Source organism: Ischnura elegans, chromosome 11, assembly GCF_921293095.1.
Source record: "Ischnura elegans chromosome 11, ioIscEleg1.1, whole genome shotgun sequence".
Classification (NCBI taxonomy): Eukaryota; Metazoa; Arthropoda; class Insecta; order Odonata; family Coenagrionidae; genus Ischnura; species Ischnura elegans.
The window spans coordinates 40703636-40716115 of NC_060256.1; the positions used below are offsets into that span (position 1 = coordinate 40703636).

Here is a 12480-nt window from a genome sequence, read left to right on the forward strand (position 1 = left end):
TAAATTGTTGGTATGTCCAGGAAAAGTGATTTTATACTGTCATCAAACCCGCTACACAATTACAACTAATATACAGAGAAAAAAATAATTCATGCCGTTTAATATCAGTAATCAAAAAGTTACAACCAATATCATTTGTCGGGAAAATGGTGTTCCAAGGCTGGTTAGGTGTTAAGTCTTTTCCATATATTTCCATTTGAAGTACTGTATAATTAATAAAATGCCTTACCATGGTGTTAATTCGAAGCGATTTTCGTTTCGTTGTCCTTGGAGAAGAATGAGTATTGAATTATATCGCCGTGAGAATATTCCATTGAAACAGTAAAAAGTAGGATTTGGAGTCCTCATGGCCGAGTTAATCTTTTAATGGTGTAAATGATTCACCGCTGCTCTCCGCTTCTCCTTACATTTTCTGCGATTGTTTTAATGCTATTTAGGTGCTTGGTCTCCGTTGTGATTGATCCCTTCTAAACCGGTATAAAAATTCATCAATTTTCTAAGATTCAGCATTGTCAAAATCATATTTGACTATTTACCCCTTTCCATACTGTTTACTCGAAGGAGTGGAACCGAAATCGACTTTACAACTTTGTGTTTGATCCTTTGCTCTTGCAGAAGGATATAATTGGATAATACCGCGCAAGGCACCTCAATATACGTGTGTCATTAGGTGTTGGGACGTTCTTAAGAAATTAAGGTGTTTTTGATGCTGCCTAGCATTCATTAGAGTCCATTAACGTGTATTTACATTTTTTTATTTCAATAAAGTTTATCAACATTCATTTTAGTACTAGTTAGAATAAGGATTAACATTGAATATTATTTCTGTAAATTAAATGTTTCTAGTATGTTGAAATTCCACAGGATATAGTCAAAAACAACTCTCTGTATTGAATTTTATCACTGCGGGAATATCTTTTTATTTTATTTTATTCTCAAACCACCGAATACAGTTCATATTGGCCATTTTACATCGGGGTATCCAACAAATTTAACAACTAAACGTACACGAAAAACCATGCCCTGGATAAGGGAAATCTACCCAGGCGGGACTCGAATCCGCGACCTCTTGTTTGGTAGGCGAGGGCGTTACACCGCCGCCACCGAGGCCGGCAATTTCATAAGAAATTATAAAAAGACGAGAAATAGTGAGTCTTCATGTCCGAGTAAATCACTTAATGGTTTAAATGACCTCACAGCTGCAGTTTTCATTAATTAAAGTTTTTCAAGATAAAGGATGAACATTGATTCACGGAGTAGTAAATTAAAAGTTACTAATATATTAGATTTCCACGTGATTAATCCTGAAACAAATCTCTATATTGAATCACATCACCGTGAGAATATACCATAAGTAATCAAAAAGAAAACGAGGAATAATGAGCCCTCGTGTCCGAGTAAATCACTTAATGCTGTAAATGACCTTACATTAGCCTTTTTCATTCATTAAAGTGTTTTCAAGGTAAAGGATGAACATTTGTTCACGGAGTAGTAAATTAAAAGTTACGAATATTTTAGAATTCCACTGGATTAAACCTGAAAATACTCTCTGTATTGAATCACATCACCGTGAGAATATTCCATACGAAATCATGAAGAAAACGAGGAATAAAGGGTCCTCGTGTCCGAGTAAATCCCTTAATGGTGTAAATGACCTCACAACAGCAGCCGTCTGCATCCCCTCAAATTTACTACTACGCTGCTCCGCGGGTTTTTCCTCTCCCACGCGTCGTTTTCTCGGCCTACGTTTGGATTCCTCCGCGGGGACGGATGGGAGGCGGAGTCCTTTTCGCTTGTTTGGAAGTTTAGAGCGGAGATCGGAGGAGATTATCCGGGCGGTGGTGAGGGAAGGGACATCGCCCCGATTTCCGGTCCCGTTTATCTCGCAGGAGTCGCGTCGGTGGGGCGGGAAGGAGGAGACATGCCTTCTTATTTCGTGAAATATGTGGGAAGTATTCGAGTTGGTGATCTTGCGGATTGAGGTCTCTTGAGAATTACTTGTTTTAATTTAATTAACATTGAGTTAATTTCCATTAGAATTAGAGAGGATTAATCAATGAGAAGTAATCTTAAGAACAAGTTACGTTGGGCTGGTTGTAAAAGATATAAATGAGAAGAAATACGTCCAGTGGTTTCCGCTCAACTTTGTTTAAGTTGAAGTTCACAAATGACAAAATGACTTCGTTTTCGTGGGAGTGGATTCGTGGAAGAAAACGTAGTCGTTTCGTCGTTTGTGAAGAAATACGTCACTATAAAAAGGCTAGCGGATTGAAGAGAGGAATGGAGAGCTGCGTCTAACCACTCTGAGGATTGACTTTGTATGAATTTGGTTGACTAATGACTCATTGTTGACTAATAATGATGAAGTAAATAAATACATTTTATTGGCACTAGGAAACTCCTTTGTAGCCCTATTAAATAATAAACCCGCAGACTGTGAAGTTAAAACTTTAAAAAATCTTTAAATACTTTGTATGAATTTGGTAAGCAGGAAAACGAAGATAATAAATTCTTATGCCAATTCAAATAACAAATTTAATTAAAAAAAGAAAACAAACCTTTTTAAAGATTTATAACATCATTCAATAATCACTTTTCAACTTTCAACATCACTGTAGTAGAAATAAAATACACAACCCTGGTAACTTTTCACTGGAAAATTATTTATTGGTACGGCGGGTTTCGACGCAGAGGCGTCATTCTCAAGTACACTGTTTGTTATTCAGACAATCAAATAAATACCCAAATTCTAGCTGGGGGGTATTCGGGGGAGTAGGTAGTAGAATTCATCACTATAGTAATTTTCAACATCATTCCAGACAAAACCGTACATAATCGTACAGCAATCGAAATTAATTTGGTATAAATGAAATTTTAAAACATAAATTAGCCTACAAAAGTTTTTATTTCGTTTATCAACGACTTGTTAAGGAGAGACGGAGTGAAAGACATGGTGTGCGAAGAGAGGAAACTTCTTTTGGAAACAAGGAGAAGACAAAGGGGTGGATTGTGTTCTAAACGGAAACGGGCTGCTGAAAATTTCGATGGAGGGAAGAATATTAAAATAGCTGAGGTGGGGGTTAAGATAATAGGAATTAAAGTTACAATTAACGAGACTAAGCCTTCTTTTGATTTGGAAAGGGACGTCGTATTTTGGAGGGAAGACCAGACGGTGTAATTTACAAAATAAAAAAAACTACCTTCACGGTTAGAATGCCTATTATATCTCTAACGACTTCCTAAGCCTCGCCATTCGGGACACATTATCCTCTTACAACAAACAATCATACTCTGAGTTGTGCAAAACCTTTCCAGGCGAAATTCCAACCCGCGACCCCTATGCTATCTTGTGGGAATTTAACTCTGTGGCCACTAACGCTGGCAGTTTTGTATCAAGCAAAGGAATCTCAATATTGCCTTGTATTTTCATTTGAAAAACAAATTGCAATGCGCCACTGCGTCACAATGTCCAGGGTTTCCACTCAACCTTGAAAACCTTAAAACCGTGAATAAGCCGTGTAAACAAGCTGCCATGTTGTTTATTTAAATGAATTAAAATTAACAATAGTAGTGAGGAAGCAATAATGGGAGGCAATAATGGTAGTGAGGGACGCAAAAAGAAAAGGGGAGTCGGATTGTGATAGTTATGGCGGACGGGTGTTTCCTTGCTCCCGAGTTTGTATTATTTAAAGTGCAATAAAATATTTGTAAGTGAAGTGAAACTATGAGAAATTAATTAAAACGTTACAGCCGTGAATTCCGTCTACCGTGAAAATACCTGGAAAAAGCCGTGAATTCCGCCGTAAAACCTAAAAAAATCTCTCAAACTTGATTATAGATCTACGAGTGACGGATCAAAAGAAAAATCGATTTGTCGATCATATTTCAAGGCCAGTCACTCGCAGACATTGTTCACCCATTTATCTGCGCACGTATATTCGAGGAGCAAATATTAGTCCGTGTGTCATGACGACACACAGACCTTCAGGCTGTGATTGGAAGACCGTTAGCCAAAGTCATCATTAACCCTGGCGAGAAATCAGACACCTCTTCACTTCCCCGTCACCCTCCATATTCCCACTCACAACCTTTAGCCGGCCCTAAATTTTGCTGACGATAGGCGACGTCATAAGAGCACTTTCATTGCTGCGTTTGTATTCCCGGCGTTTATCGCGTTTGCTATATTTTTAGTTAACGTGCGGCCAGTGATTTTTATGCGATCAATATTTCTTCCTAAAATGGCTTATCAACAGACCATGAATTTGACGCAATTTAGACCGTGAAAACCTGGAAAAAACCGTGAATTTTATAATTTATTTGCAGTGGGAACCCTGTTGTCTGATTTTATATCGATTCATATCGTGTTGTGCCCTGGTAAACGCGAAATTCTTAGATTACTTGAAAACTGTTACCGCTTAAGATGCATTTAATAAGACTTAATGAAACAAAATAAAATTAGTTTTGGTAGATTGCTCGTTGTGGGAGAGTTGACTATTAATGGTAATGTGAGAGTTCGACCCAGTATATATTATAGTCCTTTATTGCTTGGGAGAAAAGGAATTCAAATAACCATCCATTTAAATGTCGCTCTTATTTTATCGTTTCTGACGGAGGAGTCAAATTTATTCAGAAATTACTAACATTTGTGAAGCGTCTACAAGAGCTTCTTTGTTTCCAATTCCTTGTGCAAGTCTCAGAAACTACGCTGAATAAAAAAAACCGAAACCGTCATCTAGATTTCATCAGGATATCCTTCCCGTTGCAGTATGACAAAAAGCTATTTTTTATACGCTAAAAATTTATTTCTCTCGTGAGGAGCGCGATGTGTCCCGTGCGTACGTTCACCGCGCGAGTAGCACGCCAGCCGGGAACAGTGCCCGTGTTTGTGCGTGCGTTCGGCGGACCATCCGCCCAGCCGTCCGCTTTCATCTCCCTCGCGTTTCTCCTTTTAAAGAGCTTCGAGCCGTGGCCGCGGGGAGGCGTGGGCACGCTCCGCGGCGTGGGCGAAGAAGTCTTCATGGGCCCCGTTTCCCGGGCAGCTTCCCACTCGCCTCGTCGGTGGTGGTGGCGGCTTCCATACGCTGTCACGGCCGCGGAAAGGGGCTCTTTTGTGGCCGCACATGGAAATGTGTCTGCCCACACGTGCCCTGCGCTAGGGGGAGAGAGGAGATCAGCATATGCCTACCCTCCCCCCGTCCCGGCTAGCCCTTTAAAAAAATCCCGGTCCGCCCACCGAAGCCGTGAGATCTGCGGATCGGGTCCGTCCTGGTGTTCGTTGCATCGGATGTGTTGCGTTCGTGGGAGGAATTTCGGAGAAATCTGGTTCTCCTTTAATGTCTTCATAGTGTAACTAGACGATGGTGCCGAAGGTAAATAAATATTCGATATCGGTAGCGACCAGGGTTTTTATTTTCGCGCGCGTCGGCGTCGACGCCGTTTGTCTCAACGGCGGGTATTTATCACTAGCGATTAAAAATTGAGTTCCATTAATGAAAAAATGCAAAAATATGGTTAAATATCGAGTGTAATTTATTTTATTTATTTAAATAATTTTTACATAGCGCCGTTACTCCAATTTGCAGTGGAAGTTTTAAAAAAATCATGAATTAGACAAAATACAATAACAATATAAAAAATAACTAAGAAATAACCAGTGGAGAGAGAAAAGCATTCAGTTAGCTGGGAGATGGGACGAAGCTTCTACGACGAAATTCTTAAATGTTAAGTGATAGAATCGATGGAAGGAGGAAGTAATTTTAGAAAAAGAAAATATCGAAGTTTGTACCCAATTGTATTTGAGAGGCTTTGGGGATCGTATAGACGGGACTGGTCGTGGGTATTTTGAATTAATTTTGAAGTAATTAATTGAAGATGTTCGATGTGGAAAAGGAAATAGGCGGGGGGATTAAAAACAAAAAAAACGTCTCATATGAGCCGTGGACTGGTGGCATTCAGTAAGTCAAACAACTACTTAATACATAAATTCACTCCTTTTCACTCAAGTGACATTAACCTTTTTCTGCGTTTTCTTCTGTGTTGAGCAAGCTTGTTTATGCGTTTTCGTTACTTGGAAAGTGTGAAAAAGAAATTATTCCAGCCATGAGTCGCAAAATATAGAAATATCATGTGAGGGCTGGGGTATTTTAACTCAGGGGCGAGTGCAGCGTTTTTCAACCAACCGAAGATTTTCATGTTTACATTATTTAAGTAATGCCTTTGGAGTTTGAGCAGTGGCACCGACTCCATGGGGCCTGAGGGGGCTCGAGCCCCCTCAAAAATTCGTTATGGGTGTGAGGAAAAACATTTGTCAGGCTTGTCAATTTTCCCCGAAGTTTCCAGATATCGAGATTCGAGTTATCAGGGTTCTAATGTTGATCATATGACTCTTCCAAAATGCTTAAAAAACTTAAAACTTACTACTTATAAAATTTCCCGGGGCAAGATCCCCGGTTTGGGCCCCCCCAATATTTTTTGTAAGCCGGCATCCCTGAGTTTGAGTGAATTTGGGTTCAAGACTAGCCCTATTCATAATGGTGAGTGGCGAGTGAGTTATATATTGGAATATTTTTGAAAATCTGAGAAAAAAATCTGTAATGAGAAACCCGTAAAGTGATCACCCCTCCTGGAGATATGTATATTACACTCGCGTAAGTTTTAAAAAATCGGCTCTTCGGTTGAGTGAATAAGCTTAAATTATTTTAGCATTGTTGTAGAAAGCTTTTGTCCCAAGGCACTTGTGAGGTCATCGCAAATATACAGTCACGTGCAGTCTTTTTTTTTTTTTGGCACGCCTAATCTTGATGATCGTCACCTTATCGAGTCTAAGCATGTCGCCATCAATTTAGTGCTACTTTAGGCCCTCGACGCCGCTTTTGATATTTTTCCTTTTATAGCTCTGCGGTCGCGAAGCGCAGTAGTTACGGCCGCATAACAGCGTTATGGCGGAGCGGTCCTCGTAAAATGAATCGATTGGAGGCTGTAAACGGTCTTTCTTCTATTGTAGTGGTGATAGGGGACTCGAATGTTGATGGTGCATTAAGGAATGCAGTCATATGCTCCGGATCTCCTCAGCTGCGACTCAACTGTATAAGATTGTGGCGTAACGCATGACTCAAGTTGGTATTTCTCCTAGGGATTTTAAGAATTTTACGTCGTCAGCAGTGGTGTTTACTCCTGAGACATTAAGCTTAGTTTCGTGACTTCTTATCCATTAAAGGCAGTTTTTGCCAGTAGATTTCATTGTCAAGGGAAAAAAACATCTTGGGTGTAGTTATTCATGAATGAATTATGCTTCGGTTTAATAGTGGAAATGTTTTCGAGGACTATCACACGTATCACGTAATTCGCGCCATGAGTGTTTTGTATTACGTGCATTATCTACATAAAGGTGTCATTTTTAAAGAGCATTCATTATGTCTTTCGTGTTATTATCTAATTTCATAATCGTTTTATGCGGGAGACCTAGCCTTTGCGTGTGGATGGTGGGATGTATTCCCACTTCCATTTTATTTAAATGGTGGATTACTTGAATTCAAATGGATCGTCAAAATATTTTCCTCTTCTATTAAATTAAATGTAGTTTTTACGCTCGTTATAATAAGCGAAAATAAATTTTTGCCCATTTTTAAGTACACTTGCTCTCTGTATTAGCAGAAAACCACAAAAAGCTTTTCCTTGAACTTGTAGTTTACGAGGTCATGGAAAGTAATACATTTCAAAATACGCAATAACCCTATTTCATTTAGTGATAAAGAGCTCATGTTGCAAAACCCTTTGATCATTAGTAATCCTGCTTGTATGCTTAGGACAAGAAATATGTTTGGTAAGAATTTGTCTTTGCTTATTTCTAATTTAATGTTTAAACCTCTGTACTCCTGATTAGCATGTAATACTTCAATTCCTCCTCAACATGTTCCTATCATTTGACGAAGGATGAGACTTGAATTGTTCCAACTGAAGGCCGTGAAAACCAATTATTGCTCATCTTAAGGTTTAGTTAACAAAGTGCTCTCCTCAGAGGTGTATTTTTTTTAACGGTTCAGAGGGATTTCACAAGCAGTCCAGTCATCCACCATAGAGTCAACTTATCCTCCTCCGCATTTTTTAGCTCATTCTAATCTTCTTATCTGTGGCGCTAGTGTAATTAGTTATGCATTCCCTGATGTTAACTGTCCCAGATCTACGAGGTTCACGGTAGCCTTCAACCGCTCCCTAAGTGCATGTATCGTGAACAATGTCCGCCTGTTGTTAGTCTCTTTTTTTACGCTCGTATCAGCGTGTCGTATGCGTTCGCTCCCTTAACAAATGGCAGCCGTTCATTCGGCTGTCTTCCAATGCTCGTTAGCCATCTCTTTCATTGTGCACCCGCCTCAGGCATTCCATAATCCCGCCTCAGTTCCAATGTAGGGCTATTTGCATTTGTTTTTATCGACGTCGAGCTTCTACTGTGCCGCTTTCTTCTGTCAATATTTTTTTTCTCGCTGGTTTGGTAATCCTACGAGCCATTCATCTGTATGAAGGGTCTGATCAATTCCCCTCTATATATTTTTTCTTCGGTTTTGGTCTCCATAGGCGTTTCGGAGGCAGAGGCTGTAGTATTTGTCTCGACGGTGACGTGTTGTGATTAATGGCATCCTTCGTCGGAGAATCGTCTGGGGTCACCCGATACTAATTCCAGCGAGAATATATTTCCTATAAATAAGTTTGTGGTGATTCCAAAGCGTCTCCCATATGTGTTGGGAGTTTTCTTATGCAATGGTCGTGAGTGAAATTATTCATTTTCTTCTTCTTTGAAGCATGAGTCTCAATCTTACTGCTGAAGCGAATTTTCCCCGTTGTCGGGACATCCCTATGTGTTTCCGTCAAAATTTGCCTACAATGAGGGTAATAGTTCGCTGTGAAACGTTATTGCATTTGCATTTATGACAACGTGTGAAATTGAATGTTGTAGAAATCGAAGTGGGGTTTCTCTTAGCTAAAGACAGTTGACTTATTTCCTAGTCCTTTTGTGTGAAGTTTTTTTGCATTTCCATAATGCCAGTGTACTGCTCTGACAAATGTTAAGTCCTAGCTTACTAGCCCGGAGTCGTGGGTTCGTGCCTCTTCTGGGTGGACTCAAACTAAGGCTAATTGTAAAAAAGATCGATCGAATTATCTAAAATAACAAAAAATAATAGAAAAAGGTTAAACAAAAACAATTCCAATTAAAACCCAAACCCCTAATGTTTAGCATGAGTATTCATTGTAATGGAGGTAAAATTTTCAAAGCAAACAAACTTTCCAATAAGTTTAAAATATTAGGCACTGGACGAAATCGTCAAATCCGAGGTCTTCTTTGCCAGAGAAAGGGGTTGGAGGTCCGCCTGGTTGTTTGTGTTAATGGGGTCTCAATTTTGGACGCATACGCGGAAGACAATTATTGTTCTTTCTTACCTATACAGTGATAGTGTTTGAGGTGCTTTCATGCCGGGACTACAGTCAGTACGACTTCTGAGTTCTACCGTGTGGATGAAAGGAAGTCTTTCTGCTTTACAATCTGTCTTTTTTTCTGTCAACTCGTGTAGGATGGCGGTTCGCATTGTTGAAACTTGAAATGTTGTCATGTACGAGACAATGTTCTATGTATCACCAGTGGAAATATTCTTCGTAAAATATTTTACCATAAGCATTCACGCACAGATTCGTGGCAATACATAAATGCCTTTCTTTGTTTACTTCTCTTTTCCATTGCAGGAAATACATTCATTTGTAAATGTTTTTCTTTTGATATTTTTCTTGCCGCCTCTTCCTATGTATATATATTTTCCTTTTCAATCAGTGCGATTTTTTTATCGGCAGGGGTTGTGCTTATTGATTCTGCCATTTTCTGCAGCAGGTCATCCTTCTTCCTCGTGCTATTGAACGAGCTCAAGGTCCTGGATAATGGAAGCATTTCATTCTGCGTAATGCTCAGCGCACGCGAATGATAATGACAAAGTTAAACTGATCGCCTGATATTGTTGGGTCCTGTTATTCCCATCCAAATTGTTTATTTATCCTTACTTGGTGTAATACAGAGGAACCGAGCGCGTGAGAAAATGTACTTTTCATAAAGAAATTAAATGAAGTAGCATCAACGGTACTTAGTACCTACGCGATTGAATTCCGTCGTGTCATAAAAATCTCGGATATTATTAACGTAGATTACTTTCATCGCTAGTACACTCCTGTACATGTTATCTATTGTTCCGTTTCATTTTTGTGTGCATTGCCTAGTGTTCGGAGAGTGAAACGAATGGGAATAAATTCCCCGTTGCTTTGGGAAGCTGGCAGCACTCGAAATCGGGTGGAAAGGACCAATTATGTCCGTACCGCCGCTCATATCTCTTTTTATTTATTTATTTTATTTTTATAGAAGTTCCATGGGTGTCGAGATTTTAATATTAGTTTTTGTCCGAGTCTCGTGGCGAATGCGCTAACTTCGACTCGAATTGTAACTTGGAAGCGATGATTGGAAAAATATCTTCTTCGCTTTGGAAGTTCGTAATGAAAAAATTGATAGCAGCGTTTCGTAAACACCATTTATTCTTTATTTTCTTGCTAAATTTTGTTATTTTGCGGGTTCGGCGGAAATTTCGTGAGTTCTTCGTCTTAAAGCGATTCTTCTTTGGCCTGTCATTTTGTTTTTCTCCTCGGAGACAATTATTCTCCTCTCATTTTTCGGTGGCATGGTATTATTAGCGTTAAATTGTTGGTTTATTCGCCACATGGTGCTCGTGCGGCCATTATACTGAGCGCCTGTCCACGGACAACCCACGCTGAGTTCGTAGAGGGGCCTATACTGGGTCAAATTGGCCCCTCCGGCTATAGTTCGTGGGCTCAACGAGCGTTCACGCTCGCCTTTTAAGTAGCCAAGTCTTTTATTTTCACCTTTGGATGTCTGTATCTGGGGTTTTGTAATATGTATGTTAAAAAAATTTGTAAGAATTTCAAAAATTTAACCATTCCTGGAGTCCCCGTTGAGTATCTTATCCGTTACGCATCTCCAGCTGATTTTAATCGTCATCGTGCTTTCAACTTATTTGTCATCTATTGAAGAAGAACGTATTTTCCTCCTTTCGTGGTGCCGATTTATGTATACTTGCTTTCTCTTTGTGCTGACCTGGGGTTTGGTTACTACGAATGCCTTGAATGTCACCATCATTCCCCTAATTTATTTGGAAATACTTTTCTTAATCCATATGGTTTAATTTTTCATTTAATCGAGAAATTTCGTTTGTAAAGAAGGCAAAATCCTCAATTTTAAATTTTATTTGGTATTTGAATCTTGGCGACAGGCTTTCGAATAATATTCATATTCCATATATGCGCCTTTATGTAGATGAATTGATCTAAAACGGTACTTATGTCGCTCGATTGCATTTCGTTGTAATAAGCAAATGTTCCGGCAGAAATTTTATGGGTAGTACTTTGTCCATGTTTGAATGGATTTCTTTTTGATTCAGTTTTATATTTCCTGGAGAATAATGAAGAAATAATTCTGCATTGTCTTCGCCAGAATTGGAAGGGTAATCCTTCGCTGATACTAGATGTATCTCCTCTCCTTGATTCATTTTTTGATTCCCTGGAGTACAAGCTCTTTGGAAAACACTAATCGGTGAGCGTAAGTCTTTCATCTGAGAAGTGGTATTAATATAAGGCCTACGGCGTTCAAACCTTGGTCCCTCCGGAGGTCAAAGCTTCAATTAATTATCGCGTGGTCCGAATGCAAAAGTCAGCGTCCGTGGGGTCAAGATCCTCTGTGCCGCTGTGCCGCTCCCATAACCGGACTGTTGTTTGCTAATTTTCGAATTTTTTAATCTCTCACTATCATCAAATTAGTCACGGTCATTTTCCTCGGAGTTCTACCGTGCGTTTTTCTTTCATCACGCGATTATCGTTCACTTTTTATGAAGCTGCTGGGTCCCAATTATGTTTTCACAATGATCGTGTTAAAGTAGTGGCTTGAAAATTTATTCTCTCTTCGCCGAAGGCTCTTGAACCCAAACATTCGAGAATCGTTTAATTCTGCGGTTTGAATGGAAGCTATTTTCAGTAATTATTTAACGTATGTCAAATGAGGAGGCACATCGTTTATTTTAGATTTTCAAAATAATAATTTACATCTTAAATGTTTAGGAAACAAAGCGCTTACTTGACGTGCATCTGTCTGTGGGTCTGAATGTGTAATGGCAATGTTTTTATGGATAAAATTTAAGTGAGCTCATTGATTTCGTAAACAATCTATCAAACACAATGTTATAAACTTAAGAGATGACTTTCCCTCTAAACGGAGACATCTGCTGAAGTAACCTTCATACATCGTTTACAAATTCAAGATTGTTCATTCCTTTAGTGGCAAATAATCAGGAAAAAAATGATGCCATTGACGTCGTCGGTACCCTTGTATTTAAAAGTAAGAGAAGATGTTGATGCGGGAATTTTATCAGCTCGAAGATTATT

At 39.2% G+C, this 12480-nt stretch overlaps 1 protein-coding gene across 2 annotated transcripts in view; it reads left to right on the top strand.

Annotated features, from left to right (window-relative positions):
* The window catches only part of LOC124168499 (unc-112-related protein-like), a 148286-nt gene that overhangs the window by 113758 nt on the left and 22048 nt on the right, over window positions 1-12480 (top strand). The gene's annotated exons all lie outside the window — the stretch shown is intronic.